Source organism: Otolemur garnettii, unplaced genomic scaffold (genome assembly GCF_000181295.1).
Source record: "Otolemur garnettii isolate 467f Iridium unplaced genomic scaffold, OtoGar3 scaffold00023, whole genome shotgun sequence".
NCBI lineage: Eukaryota > Metazoa > Chordata > Mammalia > Primates > Galagidae > Otolemur > Otolemur garnettii.
In genome coordinates this window covers 22,549,484-22,556,030 of record NW_003852418.1, presented here as the reverse complement: position 1 = coordinate 22,556,030, position 6,547 = coordinate 22,549,484, and the positions used below count along the sequence as shown (strand labels likewise).

The 6,547-nt window shown below is 50.4% G+C and overlaps 1 protein-coding gene and 1 long non-coding RNA gene across 3 annotated transcripts in view; one reads left to right on the top strand and one right to left on the bottom strand.

Moving 5' to 3' along the window:
* Positions 1-4,721, bottom strand: part of DNAJC5 (DnaJ heat shock protein family (Hsp40) member C5) — a 37,804-nt gene extending 33,083 nt beyond the window's left edge. The window contains exon 1 of one of the 2 annotated variants that reach the window (XM_003787790.3): positions 4,550-4,721. The gene's annotated coding sequence lies outside the window, so the exon portion shown is untranslated. The remainder of the gene's footprint in view (positions 1-4,549) is intronic. The other variant, XM_023512012.1, reaches the window with a different exon arrangement.
* Positions 4,722-5,033: 312 nt separating this feature from the next.
* Positions 5,034-6,547, top strand: part of LOC111724441 — a 3,487-nt gene continuing 1,973 nt past the window's right edge. Inside the window, exons 1-2 of the long non-coding RNA XR_002772740.1 lie at positions 5,034-5,122; positions 5,975-6,294. This is a non-coding gene — a long non-coding RNA (uncharacterized LOC111724441). The remainder of the gene's footprint in view (positions 5,123-5,974; positions 6,295-6,547) is intronic.

The following is a 6,547-nucleotide window of genomic DNA, read 5'->3' as shown; positions in this document are numbered from 1 at the left end:
TTCGAACCCGCCACCTTAGGTGTACGTGGCTGGCGCCTTAGCCCGTTGAGCTATAGGCGCCGAGCCTATACAGTTTAATCTTGAAGAAGAAACTGATCAATGTAGAATTTTCAGTGTTGTCCCAAACCTGGGCTTGTTAAGTATTTCTTTGTTTAGAGACTGAGATGCTGACCTTCATTTCTGCAATGTCTTCCTTTCTTTCAAGAGAGAGGATCTCGTTCTGTCACCCAGGCTGGTGTACGGTGGCATGATCATAGCTCACTGTAACCTCACAATCCCGGATTCCACGTTCACCTATTTTTTTTTTGTAAGAATAGAGTCTCACTATGTTGCCCAGGTTTGTTCCAAATCCAGACCTCAACCAATCCTCTAGCCTTGGCCTCCCAAAGTGCTGGGTTTACAGGTGCAATACTTGCACCTAGCCATTTCTGCAATTTCAATGCAAAGCATCAACACGTCTGGAAAATTCTAAAAATTTAAAACAATTTCTATTTTTAAGATCTACACCTGTTGAATGTCTGCCATGTACTAAGAATAAAGCAGAACATGCTTTTCATCAACACACAACATATTCAAAGTTAATGCAAAGATTGATGAGAGACAAAATCTACACTAAAGGTTGCTGGGTAATCTAATCCTTAAATCTTCAGAGCTGAATTGCTAGTGACTGGTAACGGACTAGCCACTAATCCTCTTCCATAGATGTCATTATCTGAGGTGGCCCAGGCATAACAGTCCCAGCTCCTAGAATGACAACAGCATTTTCATACAATAGGGCTATTACTATTTTTCAGCACCTTGGTCACTTCTATTTAGGAAGCAGAGCAGGGACAAGTACCCTACTTTTACAGAATGCAGAGGTGCAGAGACAGAAGGGGCCCTAGTCACGTGAGCCCTTGTCTTGTCCTCTTTCAGGAAGGAAAGTCTGTGACAGGCACAAGGTTTGTCTGAGAGAAGACCACACTCCCTGGACACATCCCAGGAACTATGGCACAAGAATGCTTCCATCAGAATATAATAATGAACTCACTTTAGGAGTACTACAGGGTCTATTTCCTTATTGGAGAAAAACTAGCTGCTCTCCTTTGCTGGTACTGTTTGCCCATTGTACACTCCAAACCTTATGTACCCTGTTCACCTTACTCCCTGAGTCCAGAAGCAAACTTCTGTCTTAAATAAAATTCTACCTTATCATGACTTCCAAACCCATTGCATTTTAGTTATTCATTCAACAAACACTTACTGAGCATGGACTATACCTGAGGTGACAGTGTGCACATCTTACATCTGGGCCCTGAAGATACATCAGCAGCAGCATGTCACAAGATTCCTCATGCTAGTGTCAGGTAGGTGGTCAAGGAACAATTACAAGAAATCTGGTACCAAAGGCTTGAGTTCAAGTTCCAGGTCTGACAATTATTAACAGTGAGATGCTGAGCAAGGTAGTGGTATCCAGGGTAGTTCTACTACTGGGCCCAGCAATGTCACTCCTCTGCAAGCAAGTAGGACTCCACAGCACAGAATAACTGAGCAATGTGCAGCCTGTCTTTCTTCTCTGAACTATGTTTGTTTTCTTTTCTTTCTTTTTTTTTATTTTTTTTTTTATTTTGAGACATAGTCTCAACTCTGTCACCCTGGGTAGAGTGCCATGGCATCACAGCCCACAGCAACCTCAAACTCTTGAGCTCAAGTAATCCTTCTGCCTCAGCCTCCCAAGCAGGTGGGATTACAGGCACCCACCATAACACGCAGATAGTTTTTTTCCTTATTTTTAGTAGAGACAGAGTTTCACTTTGCTCAGACTGGTCTCAAACTCCTGAGCTCAAGCAATCCACCTGCCTGGGCCTCCCAGAGTACTTGGATTATAGGCATGAACCACTTGTGCCCATGTTAAAAGAATCACTCTAGGCTTGGCACATGTAGCTCAGCAGCTAGGTCACCAGCCACATACACCAGAGCTGGCAGATTCAAATCCATCCTTGGCCTGCCAAACAACAATGACAACTGCAACCAAAAAATAGCCAGGCATTGTGGCAGGCACTTGTAGTCCCAGCTACTTTGGAGGCTGAGGCAAATTTGAGGTTGCTGTGAGCTGTGATGCCATGGCCTTCTACTGAGGGTGACATAGTTGAGACTCTGCCTCAAAAAAAAAAAAAAAAAAAAAGAGAGAGATAGAATGTGCCCCACCTGCCCTAATTCACTACCACATGTCATAACAGAGTAAAAGGTCCAGAACATAGACTTTTTCCTGATGATCAAAGACAAAATTTCTAAAGGCTTTTTTTAATTCTCTTTGTTGCCCTTGGTAGAATGCTGTAGCATCACAGCTCACAGCAACCTCCACCCCTTGAGCTTAAGCGATTCTCTTGCCTCAGTCTCCCAAGTAGCTGGGACTATAGGAGCCCGCCACAATGCTCAGCTATTTTTTGTTGCAGTTTGGCCAAGACCAGTTTTGAACCGCCACCCTCAGTATATGGGGTTGGTGCCCTACCCACTGAGCCACAGGTGCAGCCCACACCTGGTTTTTTGTTGTAGCTGTCATTGTTGTTTAGCAGGCCAGGCCTGGGTTTGAACACACCAGCCCAGTTGTATGTGGCCAGTGCCCTAACCACTGAGCTACAGGCACCGAGCCTCTAAAGCAACCTTCCTAATGCCATGATGTTATTTTCATTGTTGAGAACCACTGCTTTAAAGGCATTCTTACCAGTGGCACATCTGACTTTCAATAACTTTCAAATTTTGAAATAATTACAATTCAAAGTTGCGAAAAGATTTACAAGAAGGCCTCAAGCACCCTCCCATCCACCTGTACCTGGTGGTCTTTCCTAAGTGAGGGAAAGATGGTTGGTAACTCAGACCCATTACTGGTCCCACAACTCCCAGGAACTATGCTCTTCTATACAATCAGTATACACACTTCCAGGTGACAAACACAGGTGACATGGCCATCAGGTGACATGGCCACAGGTGACATGGCCATCAAACTGCACAGCTGTGGCTAAAGCTCCTCACTTTCATTCACCTAACAAGTATTTACTGGGCACGTACCATGTGCCAGCACTGTTCTCTGCACAAAACAGTCTCCCCATGGATCTTATCTCACAATAAAATATTAAGTATCATAAATGTATTAAATAGGACATTAGGAGGATTCAGAACTGTGGGAAAATTAAGCTGGGAACACAGATAGGAAAACAAAGAGGTGGAGAGTTGAAGTCAGAATGCAGGGTGCTCAGGAAGAACTGAGCCTTTCAGGCAGACCAGAGGGCAGAGTACTCATTTATCCTGGGACTAGAAAGGAGCTGCTGCACAGGTACACAGTGATGGGGATCAGGATCACTGGGTGGGGGGGTGGGGGGACTGAGACCCTGCAGGTAACCCTTCTCCACCAAGGGTTTCCAGCCAAAGGCCACATAGCCAGCACAGGTAACTATAGCCCTTCACTTGGCCAGAAGCCACCAAGAATCCCCACTCCATCCCATCCTGTCCCATAACACTGACACAGCAAAAGGAGAACCAGGAACAATAGGTCAGAAACTTCCCTAAAACCCTTAAGTTGAGACTTCTAACTCCATCTTGTTTGACATATTACTTATTCCTGAAACTCAGCAAGATGTTTTTTAAAAAGAGAGAAGCAAATAAATGAATATAAAATCTTAGAAACTATAGGGATAGTTTTACCTACAGGCAACCCTGAAAACAGATGGAGCAAAATAACTGTTCTTTCATTAAAATAGGCTTTTCTGAACAAGGTCTAGCAATTCAAACACACCAATAAGGCTATGACTAGTTGGTTACAACGATCAATCCAAATCTTCCCCACCAGGCCTAACCCTGAAAACAAAACTAAAGCTGCAATTCTTGCTTCCTTTTCCTGCATGACACAACTGAACGAATTCTGAGAAATCATTTCTTAGGGACATGAAAAAGGGAGTCCTTAATCCGGCCGCTTAGCACTAAGTTAGAACCTGAGCAGATGAGCACCCTGAGAGTACACTGTGAAACATTTCTCAAAATAATGTTTTTAAAAGAAAACGAAGTTTCTTCTAGTAAACAAATCAAATGCTTTTAGAAGTAACAACACTGAAGCGATTCATCTGAGAGACGTAGGGAACAATTTCCAATTCTCCAAGCTGCAAAGGCACGACGACCCGGGGCTCAAACCCGCGGTCCCGACCTCCTTGGGAGGTTCCGACTTCGCGGAACCAAGAGCTCCGCGAGTCCCAGAGGTGGGCCGGGCCGCGTAGCCCAGGCCGCGCCCGCGAGCCAGGGAGGGACTGTCGCCCCACGGAGAGCTGGCCGCTAGGCCACCGCGGCCACCAGGTGCGCTCACTTCGCCCGGCCCCGTCGCGCGCCGCCAGGCCCCGGCCCCTCCTCTGGCCTCGTCGCGCGGGCCCAGCTGCAGCCACAGCGCCGCCGCAGCAGCTCGTGTCCGGGGCTCGGCCCGAGGGTCGCCGCCATTTCCGGCTTCGCGCGCCACCCCGCGCCCCCACCCGCGGCCCCCGCGCCGCCCTCAAGCCTGACGCGCGCCCGCCCGCAGCGAGCTCACCTGCCCGACCGGCCGCCCGCCCGCCCGCCTGCCGGCTCCGCGGCTCCGTTCCCCGCTCCGCGGCGCTGCTGGGCAGCGGCCGACCGGGTCCTCAGCCTGAGCTCCCGGGGCGGCAGCGGTGGCTGCGGCGGCAGAAGGCGCGGGAGCAGCACCGGCAGCGGCGGCGGGGACGCGCACGCTCACGCACGCTCACGCACGCACCGCACCGGCGCGCGGGGCCCCCCCGGAAGGACGTGGGCTCCTATGGGTCGGAGTCGCAGGCGAGACTGGCCGCGCGTGCGTCCAGAGAGACGTGTGGAGGCCCCGCCCGTGAGAGGGCGGAGCCCGAGTGACAGCCGGGGCGAGGCTAAGGGGCGCCTTGCGGAGGCACCACCCATGAAGGGGAGGAGCCCAAAGTGACGTCAGGATAGAGACTCCCCTCCCCCAGGCGGAGCCAAGATGAAGGCTAGGGGCCGGAAACTCCAGGAGCGGTGGGCGGAGCTCGCAGCGGCGGAGCCAGAAGTTCCTGGTGGTTGGCCTGAGGCCAGTCTTTGAGGCCGGACCCCGGGCAGTTTCGACGTCTACTGTGAGCCGGTAGGTGGGCCGCGAGGAAGGACAAGCTTGGGGCTTGACCTGCATTGAACTTCCTCAGCGTTTTACATAAGACTGAGGAAAAGTACTCGTTCCTATCGAAGACCAGTCTGAGCGCGCAGGTGGGAGGTGGGGGGATCGAGGCCCGTGCCCCGCCACGGTCGTGGGGCTGCTACTTGCTCAGTCAAGGGCATCCACACGGCACTTCCCTCCACGCGGTTGCTCCCCTCCAGAGTCACGCGGTCGGTAGAGGGCCGGGCAGGGCAGGGTGGGGATCGGCTCGCCTCCCCTCCGCGGGCCTGTCCCGTTCACCGCGCCCTTCTATCCTGTCTGGATTGCAGATTCCAGATTACTGTTAATGTAAATCAGAACCGTAGGCCGATTCATATAGTATTGTTTTTCCCTTGAGGGGCCAACTTGGGTTGTCCTGCCGACTCCCTTCCCTGTGGTCTAGAAGCCATGGGTCTGGAGGTAATGGTGGGTCTCCCCTCACTGCCAACAGAGATGAGACTTCTTTTCCTAAGTCTCCATTAAATGTTTCTTTTCTTTCTGAGAAATTGGTTATGTCAGCCTTTCTCTGGTCTCTAAACTTCCTCAGCCTTTGGGAGTAGGCGCAGAACACGGCTCACCAGCCGGCCATTTATTGGGGGCCTGCGCTGCTGCTGCCTGTGCAGGTGTGTGCCGCTCTTAACCCTGGACGCCACCCAAACAGACCTCTGCAGCCAGTGCTCCTGCCTCTTCTCTTCAACTGTTGCCGTTGACTATTTTTCATTTATTGGAGACACCTTTTTAAAACAATCCAAATGACATCCAGGGCTTGGAACACTGAGTGAAATAGAAACTTTTTTCCAACAGGCTGTGGCCCCCACCTTCGTCTGCCCTGGTGTTGTACTCCACTGTCATCATGCCAGTCTTGAAGTGCCTATAAGTGACTGAGAGCCTCCTTGGGAGGCTCAGTGAAGTGTGCAGCATCAAAGAGGCAGAAAGAAAAGACCTTTGAAACCAGGAAGCAGAAAGGCCAGGCTGACTACTATGTCTCTTGATTCAAGAGAAGGAAAAATTTCAGGACTGAATTGAAGGAATGGCAGAACAAAATGGACCCAGTACCAATTTTGGATTGAAGCTGTGTTCAGCTTGTGTCTACAAGTGGCCAGAAGGAATGAATCAAGTCTTAAGTGAGTCTCTGAGCCTAGTAGTTCCACTTCAGGGATATTCTTCCTAAGAATATGTTCACAAGGCTCGGCGCCTATAGCTCAACCGGCTAAGGCGCCAGCCACATACACCTAAGGTGGCGGGTTCGAATCCCCAGCCCCCCCCCCCCAAAAAAAAATTGAGTTAATTTTTGTGTGTGGTGTGAGGTAGGAGCCAGTGAGAGAGAAGATAGCACAGTGATCATAATGGCCTGGGGCCAGTGGGTGGGGGATGCCA